At 43.5% G+C, this 15,383-nt stretch overlaps 1 protein-coding gene across 1 annotated transcript in view; it reads right to left on the bottom strand.

The window, feature by feature from the left end:
- The window catches only part of TAPT1 (transmembrane anterior posterior transformation 1), a 514,105-nt gene that overhangs the window by 253,085 nt on the left and 245,637 nt on the right, over positions 1-15,383 (bottom strand). The gene's annotated exons all lie outside the window — the stretch shown is intronic.

Below are 15,383 nucleotides of genomic sequence, written 5' to 3'. Positions count from 1 at the left end.
CTACTCTGAAAGCCACTCTGCTGAAGAAGCTGCAAGGGGTTAGAAAGAAACTGAATGATCCGGAGGACCCATCTGTCAGATGTGATGGATTGCCACCCTGGAAGAAAGTTAAGGATCCTGCCTCTCACACGTCAGTTGTGTGTCACCAAGGGAAAACGAAAGCATCTTGGAGGCTGATGTCGCCGCGGAATGCACCGCCCCTGATTACCTGAGAGTAGCCTGCGTGGCCCAGTCCACGAAAGGAGTAGAGTGACTGCAGTAGGGAAGGGGGACTGGCATTGCCTCTATGCCAACCATTTGGCGTAGCCTCAGAAAGGCCAAAACTGACGAGAAAACTGTCTAGCAGGTTCAAAAGTCCCAAGGTAATCCTAAATTTCCTTAACACATTTTAAGGCGGAGTAAACTTTTCTGTCGAATAGGTTGGATCAAACTAAAAGCATTAGGATACCATAAGGGATTCCTGCACATCTATGGAAAAACTTGTCAATCACAACCATGCATGGCAACAGAGCATCACACTAGTGCAGACTGCTCAATGCAAGCAATCATAAGTATCTAGGCCATCATGATTGACCTACTTGAACGTATTTGGCTGCATCTGAACCATCTTGAATGGTTTGAGCCAAGCAGGCTCTACATTCTTCCAGGAAGGTCTGCAAGGTCTGGCTGGCCATTTTTCAGAGGACACGTTTAATTCACCCCCAGTAGGCAAACCACTTTGACCAACCTCAAAGGCTAGACTGGACGAAACATTTGTTTTCCCAAAGCCTCAATCCTTTTAGTCTTCCTGATCGGGTGGGTCATGGGGACTAAATAAGAATTCACCATGCTGGTGGTAGGTTAGACCGCCAACTCTGAAGAGTAAGATGCTGCGTAAGAAAGCCAGGGTCGCTGGGTGCAAGTTGTGGGGTCTGGCCGCCTGCTAGTTCACCAAAGGATAAGAGCAAGGCTTAGACCAAGTGCCCTTCAGAGTATTTGTTAGGTCTTTGTTGAATGGGTTTAAGGGCTGAAAGGAAGCAGGCCTAAGTTGCAGGACTTCTGTAAAGACGAATAAGTTACTTAGCTTTGGTACCGCCTTACCTGGTATAGCCAGTATCTAACCGTAGATTTCTTATCTTAGAAATCTCCCCAGGTGCCAGACTGAATCTGGAATTGTTTTTACAGCAGTACCTCTGCGCATGGGTAGAAGGCTGTGAGCGACTCCGTAGCAACATCATCCTCCAGATGTGATGTTGATGAAGTCCATATAAGCCCTACCCGGATGTGCTTACACCAGTTTCTTCTGTGACTTTTTCACGCCAAAAACGCGGAGCAATCTACAGAAACTGCCTATGGAAACAGTAACTCAAAAAAGAGACATCTTTGTGTCAAAAAATGTCAAGAAAGGGATCTTGTAGGTAACAGGGCAAGCAGTTCGCACAGCGGGGAGGATGGATGGGTCATTAAGAAATCTGGGGCTAGATCCAGTCTCTATCAGATAAGGTATTACCGAAGGTAAGTAACTTATTCATCTGATAGAGACATTTAGTCGCAGATTCCTCATCTTAGAATTAGATACACAAGCAACACCATCCCGGAGGAGGGTCTGCAAATTGAACTCACGAAAGATCCCTGAGTAGGACTAGCTGGTCTGTAATGAGATAAAATGACCAGGCTGTCTTAAGAATTTAGGTGAGCCAAAGAAGTTGCTCCACCAGAAGCACTGAATCACTGTGGGAGTCTGCCAGATCTTGAGGAACACGTGGAAAACATTATCCACAGCAGAGGGATAAGAAAGTGTTGGAGAACAAACTTCAATAAAACAATAATAGTATATAGCCCTGCCAAAGGTATTCAACCTATGACTGGACAAGGCTAAAGGACTATAGACAACAGCCCATACCACTGAATTAGAGCGCCGGCTCCTTATCGTGGATATTAGCATGTGAGCTAACCCTACCCTGTGAAACAGAGAGGGGGGAAGAAGTGAGAGAGCGAGTGAGAGACAGAGAGAGATAGAGTGAGAGTGAGATAGATCCCATCAATGCTGAACAAAAGCATAGCAAGAACAACAATGTTTGGAAGAAACCACTCTTGGTTGGAGAAAACCTTCCTCGAGATAAGGTAACCCTCCGGGACTATGTAACATAGAAGCCCAGAGGAGAAAGGAAAAATAAATGCATAATCAACGACCAAGTTAAGGTCAAACTATAGCACCAAGAAAGGCATAGCTACAAAAGCAGATACATTTGCCCCATTGCAGAAGTTCAGCACAACCAAACTTGCAACATATACCCATATATATATATAAAGATGCATACACACAAGTCTACCAGAAAATACCAAAAGTATTATCCTCTCCATTGGGGAAGCAACTAACAGCCTCCTGCAGCAAGCGGGGAGACTGACCAGTGTAGGAACGAGGGACACCCTTTTGAATAGAGGTATCCATTGAAAGATAGATATAAATAAACACACATTGTGAATAGACCAAAATTGTGTCATCAACTAAGTGAAAATTATAGCTATAGAGATATTAGCCCTAAACTCCATACCATATAAGAGGAGAGAGGGAGTGGAGGGAAACACCCACTGAAGAAAAATAACGAGACCCGCCCATGAACCAACGCTACTGACTGACAAGTTTACTGTCAGGTTGTTAACAGGAAATCAAAAGAAAACAGCCGGTGTGAAAACTCTGACACAAAGGGAATGAAGACCACCACCGGGGTCCATCAAAAGGTATAATCGAAATAAAACACAACACAAGGAAGGCCTCGACAGATAACGTATTTCCATACAATAGACAGATATCAGGCAGCCAGAATTGACTGAAGCATCTGATAAAAGATTGAGTACATAGTTGTGAAGTGATCAAGCCCCACGAAATGGAAAAGCCGAAAATAGTGGATGGCAGTGCATACACGCACAACAAGGATTGAGGCCAGTAAGAAATGTCTCAACAGGATACATGTATACAAAGCAAAACCTACAGTATATAACGACTAAAAAAGGAGAAAAAGACCCACATCTTACAAAGGAAGAGAGAAAGTGAAAATTACTACACGCGCAAGGAATTCGCAAAATAAGATAGCAGAGATATAGCTGACCTTTGAGGGATAGAATCACTTTCACATCCTATGAGCCAGAAGAAGACCTTTCAGGAAAAGGATGCTAAGGGAGACTCCAGCCTCCTTGAAAATCAATCCTCAGATTGAACCAAAATGTCGAAGGGACACATGTTGCAGAAGAAAAGCTGAAGATGAAAATAGCCACAACACCTATAAAAGGGGTGAGATGGTGACATCTAACGAACAACCAATATGGTAAGCAAATGCTGTGTCTGATCTGAATTGGCAAACAAATGATGCCTATAGGAAAAAAGGTACAAAGAATTTCCAGAATGAGAAAAGTAACATCCTCTCCAGGGATAAAGTAGAGAAGGGCAGCAAGGTCTGTGGTACAACATCTTGAAAGAAGGATAGAATCCATCGATATTGATTCTGCTGAAGCAGTACATTTTTCCATTCTGCTTTCTCCTGTCCAATCTTTTAAAGGCATTTTTCTTTATCGTCCACCAACCCTCCGCTCTTCATTCCTGGCATGTATTAATACTTTATTAGAACCCATAGCAGCTAACACTGATTATACAATATTAGGAGATTTCATTTTTTATTTAGAAGCCAATAATGATAGGGACTCTTCAACCCTTATTTCGGACCTCGCCTTGGCGGGCCTTAAATTATTGAGTACTCCTTCTACCCATCAGGCGGGACATACCCTTGATGGTATATTTACTAATAACTCTAATATCACTCCGCCTTCAGTGAAACCGCTAATATGGACAGATCATGCAGCGGTAAGGTTCACAATTGTAAATAGAAATTATATAAATTCACAGACTAATCGTTCTCATGTCCTATTTCGAGACTGGAAGAACATAGATGGTTCTATTTTACAATCTACTTTGGCTTCTACTCAACCAAAGGAAATAATAGATCCAAATGTAGCTTCAGAGAAATATAATGCTTGGCTTAACAATGTTTTCACCGCGCTAGCACCTTAAAAAAAAATGCTACCTAATTGTAACATACCTTCTGTCCCTTGGTTTACAGAGACCCTTAGGTTAGAGAGGCAACGTTGCAGAAATTTAGAAAGGCGCTGGCGCCAAAACTATGATAACAATGAAAAAGATCTATATAAAAAAGCCTTGACTGAATATAGAAAGCTCTTAATTATAGAAAAACGAAAGTTCTATCTTGAGCAAATAGAATTAGCCAAAAATTCCACCAAACAACTTTATCAAGTCGTTACAAAATTATCTATTCCACCAGAAAGCATTACTACAGAACCGTCTCAAAATCTGTGTAACGACCTAGCAGATTTTTTTCAATCTAAGGTAAATGATATTTTTTCTAACTTTACGGTTAAGATGAGCACTGAACCTATTGGTTCTATTAGGAATGACCCTTTTTCCCTTACAACTTTTAATTAATTTAAGCAAATCTCTCAACAGCAGTTAGAGGAACTTATGATCAGTATTAAGTCGGGGTCTCCTTTGGACCCGTGCCCCCCTTTGATTCTTAAACCAGTGACTAATCTGATAGCCCCAACTCTTACAAATATTTGTAATTCTATGTTTTTGTCAGGCTCCTACCCGTCAATTTGGAAGAAAGCGGTCATAAAGCCATTAAAAAATCAGACTTGGATCCACTAGAACATAAAAGTTACCGATTGCATCTCTTCCTTTTCCTTCCAAAATATTTGAGAAGATTATGAATTGCCAACTGATGGAGTACATTGATCAAAATAATCTTCTTGATGAAACTCAATTTGGGTTCAGGAAAGGGCACGGGACGGAGACTGCGCTGATTAAAGCAGCAGATGAAGTCAGACTGATTTTGGATCAGGGAGGAGCAGCAGTCCTGATTTTATTGGACTTGTCTGCGGCCTTCGACACGGTCGATCACAACATCTTGATCGACCGTGTAGCCCACATTGGCATCCAGGGTAAAGCCAAATCTCTTCTGACTTCCTTTCTATCTGGCCGCAATCAGTCTGTTAAACTGGGTAGTTTCTACTCCCCTGTTTTTACTTTACCATGTGGTGTCCCCCAGGGATCCTCGCTAAGTCCAACACTATTTTAACATCTATGTGTCGGACTTGGCGAGGGTCATTAAAACACATGGAATAGGGGTGACATCATATGCAGATGACACCCAGTTGGTACTGGCCATCCATAACAAGGGAGGAACAGTTGCGGCTAATTTTCAGGAAGGTATGATGGCTATCAGTTCCTGGATGGATCACAATTGTTTGAAATTAAATTCTGACAAGACGCAGGTCATGGTCTTTGGAAAACTGACCCCGTCTTTGTCCCCAGTATGGTGGCCATCAGAACTAGGAGCTCCCCCACTGCCTGTTACCAAAGTCAGGAATTTGGGGGTACTATTTGACAACAAGCTATCATTTCTGAACCACGCTAATGCAGTAGTCTCCTCATCCTTTTACACTCTGAGGATGATCAAGAAACTACTACCTTTTCTTCCTTCTGGTGCAGGCAAAATCCTAATGTGCACTTTAGTACTCTCTAAAATTGATTACTGCAATGGTTTGCTATTAAATGCCCAAGAACAAGTTCTGAATAAAATGCAGTTAATTCAAAATGCGGCTGCCCGAATTTTAACAGGCACATCAAAATTTTCTTCCATCACCCCTATTATACGCCAACTCCACTGGCTCCCAGTCAGGAGTCGCATCAAGTTTAAGGCGCTCTGTGTTACTTATAAAGCTGTGAATAATACTGGCCCAAAATTTAAAAAAAAAGCTTTATGCACTTACTTGCCCAAAAGAATGCTACGGTCATCTGCAGCTTCTCTGCTCTCAGTTCCGAGAACAAAAAGAGTGATCTGGGGTGATAGACGATTCATAGTATCTGCATCTAGACTTTGGAACTCTATCCCTCTATATATAAAAATCAGTCCATCTTTAATGATCTTTCGGAAACTACTAAAAACATCGCTTTTTAGTCCATAATTAAATCAGAACCCATCTTGAGCTTTAGATCCAGCAGCGCCGAGACACCTTAGGGTATTTGCGCGCTATACAAGTTGTATAAATAAATAAATAAAAATACAAGATCGCGACAACTTTGTGGCAGTGGTGGGTTATGAATTCAAATTACGGTGGGTGCACAACCTGTAGGTTTTGGCTGGGGGTTTGTTTCTGGTTAACTAGTGTTCGTGTAGTATGGTTTGGGTGCTCCTTTGAGTGACGCGTCCGTCCCTTCGCGTTCGTGTAATCTTAAACATATAACGTGCTGCCAATAACTTGGAAGCCTCCTCATGTAGGGCACACCTTGGGTTCCAATGATTGGACTCCACTCAATTTTGTTTCATGAATTCGTTTATTTCATCTTTGGAAACTTATTGTATTTTTGTTTCGTTATTTTCACTTCATAGTAACAAATTTGAATTTTCTCCTCATTTTATACTTTGCTCCAAAGTATGGAGCAAAGGCCACAAAAAATGCATGCCCCATGTAACGGGAACCATAAACCACCATCGACAGTATAAGAAGAATACAAGTACCTCCCGAAGACAAGAACACCTTAACGGGTCTCACCCATAGATGAAAAGGGGATTTGAAAAGAAAAGCCAAAGGACTCCACTCTGGAATAGCAAATATGTGAATGAAAAAGGGACTTTCCCCCGAACAAACCTGGTACGGGAGAACTAGGGAAACAGACAGAGTTAAGAGTCTGCTCTGCCCAGACTGTCCCAAAGCTGCTGAAAGGCTGAGTCAGACAGGGGCGCCGAATTGACGGGCGCCATCAAAGGGAATGTCAATCAAGGTGGTCTGAACAGTCTCTGAAAACCCAGAGGTGCACAACCAACTACACCAACGTAGTGCCACTGAAGAGGCCATTGCCATGCCTATGGAGTCCGCTGCATCCATAGCACAGCGAATGATTAGTCTAGCTGCTTAATGCCCATCCCGTATTAAAAGAACAAGATCGTTCCAGGTGTCACCCAGAAAGGAGGGCAGCAGGCATGCCAATGAGTTCCACAATGTATGAGCGAAGCGTCTGAGGATGCAAAAGTATTAAGGGATCGTAATGCAGAACTGGTGGAGGAGAAAATATGCCTGACACATGTATCTAGTTTTCTGGCCTCTCTGTCCAGAGGGACAGTAGGAAGAGGGTTGATATTTTGTGCAGCCAAAGCAGCCTGTACCATAAAACTGTGAAGAGTAGGATGTCTGAGGAGATATGCCAGTTCTCCAGGGGCTAGATGGTGTCTGTGAGAAATATAGCGATCCACAGGGGTCCCTGTTTTGGTTTTAACCCACCTTCCCAACAAAATGTCAAATAGAGCCTAACTGTAAGTAAGCACTGGCTCTACCCCTGATTAGCCTTGATGAAGGACGCCAAGAAAGGGATCTGTCCAAAAACAAGAAAAATGAATCTGATCATATCTGCCAGAGAGGAGCTTGCCTCTGTAGCCAAAGCAGGAGGGAACAGGAGGCCCAAGGCTGGGAAGACTCCAAGTTAACAGCTTCACCCAACTCCGTCAACCAGCTAGTCTCCATAGGAGGTTGGGCTGTGTCAGAGATGGGGTAGTTAAACTCCAAATCCTCTCCATCACCTCTGTAATCGAATTTCCCAGGTGAGGGCGGGGGGCTATAGAGAGCAGAGGAAAGGTGTCTGAAACGGGCGGCTCCACTGCCACCGGATCCAATGACAAAAAGGGGACGTTCTGAGGCGTCGAGTTACGCTGTTGTCGGCTGACCAGACCCAGGTCCTAAAAGGTGCAAACCCTGAACGGCTGTGCGCTGGTATCGAAATGGATTTGCAATCCGAAGGCTGAACTGACGCAGAGGCCAAACCCACCGGCGTGGACACAGTCATGGCTTTGTGCATCTCCTGGGGGCCCGAGGGTGCTCCAAGGTAAGGCGAGACCCACAGATACTATGAAGAGAACTGTAATCTCTCATCTGGGTCAGAGTTGCCAGGGCTCAAGAGTAGGTTGGAGGTGCAGAGTACACTTGTGTGCCACCTCTTCAACCAAAGATGGGGAACAGGCTTTCAGTGGCTAAGTCGGGGGGTGCCACGACTTTAACCGCCTGCGTTGTGACTTACCTCGGGACGTCGATGGAGAGTAACGTCCACAGGAAAGGCTCCTGGATCAGGCTCTCAGGCAGTCCGTGGAGCACAAAGAGAACTAAGGGTGACAAGAAATCTCTGAAGACTGGGGCATCAGCACCGCTAGGAGCTTCATTCGACGATCCCTCAGCACCTTTGGGCGAAGTTGGCGACAGGAGTCGCAGTCCTGGTAGTCCACATACAAACAGAGTGAGGGTCCAAGGCAGACATTTGTCGTCCACAGGACCCACAAGGCTTGAAGATCAAAGATATGAGAAGTTTGTTTAAAGGTACATTGTTCTGTTCGACACAACCATTGAGTTAGGCCAAAAAACAGCCTGGGAAACCAGTTTATCGGATCACATTATAGGCGCAGAAAAGAAGAAACTGGAGTCAGCACGTCAGGGGAGGGCTTATATGACTTCATTGACATCACATCCGGAGGATGACGTTGCTACAGAGTTGCTTGACGCCCTCTACTAACGCCGCACATAGGAACTGCTGTAAAAATATATTGGGATCCAGTCTGGTACTCGGGGAGAATCCTATGATAAGGAATCTACGGCTAGATGTCTCTATCTAACTTCCGCAGAAGGCAACTGGATGCCCAGTACCTCAGCAGCATATAGGAATACCACAGAAAAAGGCACAATGTTTCGTTGGCAGCCATAGTTCCTGTGTCAGGGGAAGTAACAAGCCCACTAGCCTCCTGTAACTCCATGTACTACTATCATCACATTGTGAGTATAAGTCATCTCCATTGTCATCTCCAGGCGGTGGTAAAATCAGGTTAGAGTCAGAACACAAAGATGGAGTCTCTAAAGGAAGGTTCCACAGTAGTGGAGATATACTGTCGGAATCAGGCTGTCCGGAATCCATATGTGCTACACTGGAGTCAGAGTATGACCTTGATCAGGGTTGAGATGGATTCAGCTCGGGTCGGCAACTGGCTGATTCCCCTCTGGTGCTGGAGAGGTCGGTATCAACATCAATGACAGCAGGTCTTAGGGAAGGAGAGGAAGTTGGCACCAGAGTGGGTGCCGCACTAGAGATGCGTTCTATGTGCTCAGATGGTTTCAAGGACTGATTTCCTGTTGGTAACCTGACTGGAGGCCACTGCAGATGTTTTGTGCCAGAAGGAGCACTAGAGGGAAATGCAAGTGTGACACATGCAGCATGGCCTCCTTGAAGACCTTGAACAGCTGCAGGGTTGCCGATGGCCTGGGGCACTTCGGGCACACTAGGATTAATTGCGGAAATTAGTTTTTCAGATGGTGATTGCGAGCGAGATAAAGTGGCACCCTGACGCCCTGGCAACCTTTCTTTAGATACAGAGTAGTGTGTTGGGGTAAAGACCTGCTTTGCTTTACGCTTCCTCATCGACATGGACTATGACTTACTGGATGATTTCAACTGCAAGGAAAACCAGTTGTGTGATGGGACTCGTGAGAGGGTCTGTGCCTCATGTTTGGAGCAAGAGTGGGTCTTAGGCAGGCCCATGACATCTCCCTATGTTCGGTGACGTACAGCTTCACTTCACGGTCCAGGATCGCCTTCGGGTGCAAGAGGGCACATGATTTGGAGTCATGCCACAAGCTCAGATACCAAAGGCACACCTTGTGCCTGTCTGTTACCGACATCTGTTTTCTGCAGTCCCTGCATGGTTTGAACTATGTAGTTTTAATCAACACTATTTTTTGTGCACTGTTGTTTGGTTGGAAAATTGCTAAATACCGATGAAAAAGCATGATTTGAACTATGTAGTTTTAATAGGCAACACTATTTTTTTGTGCACTGGATTTTGGTTGGAAAATTGTTAAATACCGATGAAAAAGGGAGCATAGCTCCGGATCCACATTAAAAAAGCAAGGAAAGAAAGGAACTGACGTGAAGGCACAGGTGTGGTGCTTAAATGCGGCTGTGCTCTGTGACTTCCAGGGAGGAACAAAGCCAACCCGGAGCCACACGTGCTACCTGGCTGCATGCGGCAGCACTGCTATGAATGGTTTCCGCATACAGTCTGGTGCATGGGGAATATTCTAAAGGTGGGAAATCTGTGGTAATAAGTATCCAGCACAATGCCTCTTCAGTTTTGCCACCTGCCAGTGGGAGAGGTCATCTGTGGCCATCCTCTCTTCCTGCCACTCCACAGCTGCACACTACTGTGCCTGCAGCCTCTCACTGATACCATCTGTGTAAGCAGTCTTCTCTTGAATACTAGATCCCGTTTTGGGTCTAGCCTGCAATCTTCGCTGCTGCCTTGAGCGTGCAGCTGTCTTGTACTTGTTGGTGGGATACATCATCACTGTGGAATGGGGATTTAGTCAAAGGCCTAACTGTTCTGAACCAGTCCATGGTCAAAGCTGCGCTCTGTTTATGTGAACAATTCTTACATGCTTTACACTGGAAAGGATACACAATTAGTATCTGCTCTTGCTGTTTTTGCCCTCGCATGTCTGTGGTTGTAGGAGGAAACATGCTTTCGATCAGAGTGCCTCTCAAAAAGAACAAAACTTGCTTTCACATGTTCCATCATGGGCACAGGCTATACGAAGGAGTTGATATTTCTCCCTCATCTTATCAAGACATTGAAAAGTATAAAACTCCATACAACCGTTACCAACCCGATGTCACCCACCTTACCATGTCTGAGCGAAAATGGTTTGAGGGCACCATAAACTGTGCGATCAAAGTGTGTTTGTGGGTTGAAGTGAATGCGACACTTGTTGAAGCCAAAAACTGAATACGAATAGACTCCCCACTGATTTAGTGTTCCACAAACGCAAACATCAAGAAGAGTATGCCCATTTCATCTGAGTATCCAGGGCATACCGCTGGCGGCCCCAAGACAGGAGACTGGAACGTGCTACCCAAACTAAGCTGCCACTACTCTCACACATTCCACAGTTCATCCTCTTCAGAGATGGCAGGCCTCGTGATATTTCCAAAATTAACCCATTCTTTTTCCAATATATTTGGTAAGCTAGGCCATTCAACAGAAAAGATGCAATGGCGAAGCAATGGAAGAGGTCGCAATCGCCACCACATTTCTCTTAGTATTAATCACTGATCAATTAGATGCTAATAAACCTATGCTATTACAGAATTGAATCCTCCTAGAATCAAAAGGGGCATGTAGGGGTCGAACACTGCACATACTTGCCTCTTTCTGAATACATGATGAAATAGACCACATCAGGGATAGTTATAAGAAATTACACTAAAACGCAAAACAGATTAGATTTTAATCTCAGCGGCATCTGGACGTGGGTAAGAGGGTTCTATGGAAAATAGGGGTATGAAGACATTTGAGATAATTAATGCGGTCAATCTAATAGAGATCACTTTGTCTGCGTTAAGAAAGATGGTGATGTACATGATCATACAAACTTGTACAAATAAAGGCACTGCACAAATGCTTCCGCTTGCTAAATTTGAGGATGATGAAGAATCGTGCAATTGAACTGTTGTAAAGAATGCGGATTCCTGGAATAAAGGGGGATGCTGAGAAAGTGTAAATGTATAGTCGTTGTCCTAATACCAATGCTTGTTACACATGTATATCTCCATGTGCACTGATATCTTTCAAAGCCAAGGTTCATTGTTGTTCTTGTACTAATCAGAAGTGGTCTTTTTCTGTGATATGTATCCTATGTTTCATGATTTGTTTAGGCCGAAAAGCCATTTATTTTGTGTTATATATGCTGTAAAATGTTTATGCATCTCCTACTTAAGCGTAGCCTTATTTAAAAAAATGTGACTTTCAGAAAATAGTTCGCCCAGTAGAATGTTTATGTACCAGCATCTGTGTTTCAAGGTCTTTTCACAGTATTCTCGTAAAGTCATCCTGCTTTCTGCCCATTAGCTAATTTTGTTTACTATCAGTTTCTATCATGTGTTCATGTTTTCACAGACCATCCCTTTACGATTTGAGAGGCATGAATCACCGGATACAACAAGGAATTTTAAAAAGTCTTTATAAATAATTAAGAGAAGGCATGTGAACTCGGTGTGACATACACTGGATATAATATCAGAACATTCTGAATTCAGAGCTAATTTACTGTGAATTATAAAAAGATATACTTAAAACATCTTAGAGATAATTTCTGAGTGTGCTTTTAGAATGAGTGATTAAAGGAGCCGATGTTGAGAGTTACCCGGATACCACTGAAAGTAAACAAAAGAAATAACTATGTTTGTTGTTTAAGTAGGGAAGTATTTGTTTTTGTTGTACACATTGGTCATTGTCCAATTGTTTTTATTATTTTTTAAACTATATATCTGTATGCTATGTGTTTACAGAACTACCGTAAGATCAAAATATTTTAATGCCCTGTAGAAGGTGGGTGGTATAAGATTATCCCACTAAAACGAATCGACAATGTAGATTTCACAATCTACCTGGACTGCACAATTACACATGAAAAAGTGGTTCATAATTCCACAGTGACTTATAAGGGGAGATGTGATTGTTTTTAAAGAGTGATGAGTTGGCCTCCTTTCAATTCTTCTTTGGATATGTTTTAGCAAATTCTTGTTTATTACTAATGAATATATATATATATATATATATATATATATATATATATATATATATATATATATAGCTTAATTTCGACATGTGTGGTATCCATGGTAGTTGTTTACATTGAGCTCAGGTTGATATGTGAAAAAGCATTATTGTAGACAATGATTTTTTGTTATTTCAGCAATACCTAGCGGAGCTCTGTTGTTTTGAATTGAACCTCCTGGACTGTAATGGGATCAGCGAGTTCTTCTCCAAGTCTGCGGTTTACTTGAGTAGCTCTAGAGAGCCAAAAGTTATTTCTGCACCCGAATGGCATCTGCCTTACAGAGGTGGGTGAGCAAATTAGGACGTGTGCAACTGTTTGCTGGGTATATACCCAGGTTCTTCGGCTATCACATAGTGGTTTTGGGTGGGTGGTTTGATTCTGCTTTTAAGAGCCAGGCGGAAGGTTGTACGATTTGCCCGCCTTGGAGTGAGAACGGGCCGTGTATGCTGCCCAGTTGACGCATCACTTTTCAGTCAGGGTTGCCTCCTTTTCATGCAGTTTTTTCAAGTTGTTTTCATGGTCAGGGAGGGTACCACCTGATGTTCAGTCTTAATTTAGGCATGCTTGACTCGGGCCAAGTCCCACTCTAGTTCTGCTGACACCAACCACTGCTTCCATACAGTACCCATGAATTATTACTTTAGAGTGACCCTCGCTCCGTCGCCCTTGAGACGGCTGCTCTAGTGTTTTTGGAGCATGGTCGACAATGTTCTTCGCAGGGACTGGTCCTTGATCATGGGAGTCAGAAGACGCCATGTGGGAATGGGAGAGGGTTTTAGCACCAGTCAGGGTGAAGCAATAGTGGGTTATGGTTAGAAATATTTTAACCTAAATAGTCTGAAGGGGAGACCAGGTGGCAAAGTTCAGTGGCACATATCAACCTATCCAGGTGAATGCATAAGTCGCGAGTGGGCGAACAGAAGGAGTAAAGATAGGCAGCAGGGTTGTGAATGTGCCATATTCCTGACCATGACCAGCACCGTAGCCATTGGGCTGGAATACTGCCATTCTGCACTGACTGGGCTCTTCAGAGCAGGGATTGGTACTTACCAGAGCTAAATCGACACCACAGTTAAGGTCCTTACCTTCCCCCAAATCCAGGGAATGTGCGCCCAGGAAGCCAAGAGTGGACAAAGTTCATCTTGGAAGGCTTGCTCAGAAGGGTGAGGGGATTAATGCTTCCCACAACTAAGGAGCACTGTCCAGTTTACCATTCAGGGAAACAAGTCTACCTTTGAATGAGATCATGTTCAGCATAATACCCCAAAACAGAAAGGAACCAATGGGAGCCGCAATTTATTGTAAGGCTGGTCTCTTCTGCTAGTGGTGAAAATATTAGATGTTATTCAGGATGATGATCTGTTTATATGTCATAAAATCAATCCCAATTATTAAAAGAAATCCAGATGACGAAGTGAAAGTGCTACACTTTACCTATTGCTGTTAAGGTCCTGGCGAACTCTTATGGATTGCTGTAATGATCTGTTTGAGGGTGCTCTAAAAAAGGTATTCAGGAGCACTATGTAGTGGAAAGACTGCTGTGCGGATAGTAGCCATCTAGAAGTTATGTGCAAGTGTGAGTCCAGCACAGACAATGTTCCCAGGAAGCTTGGGAGGTGGGATATATCTGTGTGAATGCAGGGTGAGGGGATTTGTATAGTATGAGGATATGCCTGTGTGACGCTGCGGAAGGCCTCCAACACTACATCTTCCTCCTTAGCTTAGCGCGGGGACACGCCGTGATGGCGTTACTGAGCGCTCTATAAGCTCTTTATTATTATTTTAAATGGAGGCTCGAACTTTAGGCCAAATTGGCCTCCAGAATAAAGTGGTGATGGGACAATATGAAAAGGATTCAACCAGAACGAAGATCACTGAGGGTTGAGTACAAGTTAAGATCTATAAACAACTGCTAGAGAAAGAATGGGCCGGATTTTTTTTACCTCAGGCCAAAGTACATTAATGCATTCAAATCATAACACTTTGGACTTGTGTGGCACTGAATGCTCCTATGTGAGCTAGAGCTAAACAGAGCTTTAGGAGCTAGACATATCCGGTATAGTAGTGCTCTGGAGGCTGGGTAATGCACAACAAAGATCTCGTAGCCCGTAAGAAGAAGCAGGCATGGGAAGCTGGTAAAACAGCCGCACATGAGAAAAATACTAAAACGTTCTGGGAATTTGTTACATGGGGCGTTAAGGCAAGTCACAACTGTTTTGAAAGTACTTTAAACTCTTGTATTCCTCTGCAGATAATAGTGAGCCTAACCTTAGCCTCGAAAACGTAAATACCAAATGCATGCCGCTATTATTTTGTTTTTGCTCTTGAGGTGACGGTTGCTATTCTATCTCAAAAAAGCAACCAGACCTCTGGTCCAGACAAAGTTCCCAAGGACTCCTATTCCACTGACCTCCAAATGTGGGCTCTAGTGCAGTCCTCTGTCTTTAAAAGTGTCCAACTTCTGGAGATAAGCATTAATTGTCCTTTTAAAAAAGAGAAACCATCATAACCCAACCAACTATCGCCCCATTCACTCCTTGAGAGAGTAGGGAAACCTTACCCCACAGTCTTACTTAACCATATGCAGAAGTGGATGGATAGTAAGTGATACTATTCTAAGCGAAGCCCAGACTGCATTCAGGAAAGAGTCTAGCTCAACGGAACAGGCCCTAATTACTAAGTGA

The sequence above is a fragment of the Lissotriton vulgaris genome, chromosome 3_2 (genome assembly GCF_964263255.1).
Source record: "Lissotriton vulgaris chromosome 3_2, aLisVul1.2, whole genome shotgun sequence".
NCBI lineage: Eukaryota > Metazoa > Chordata > Amphibia > Caudata > Salamandridae > Lissotriton > Lissotriton vulgaris.
This window is presented reverse-complemented; position numbering and strand designations above follow the sequence as displayed.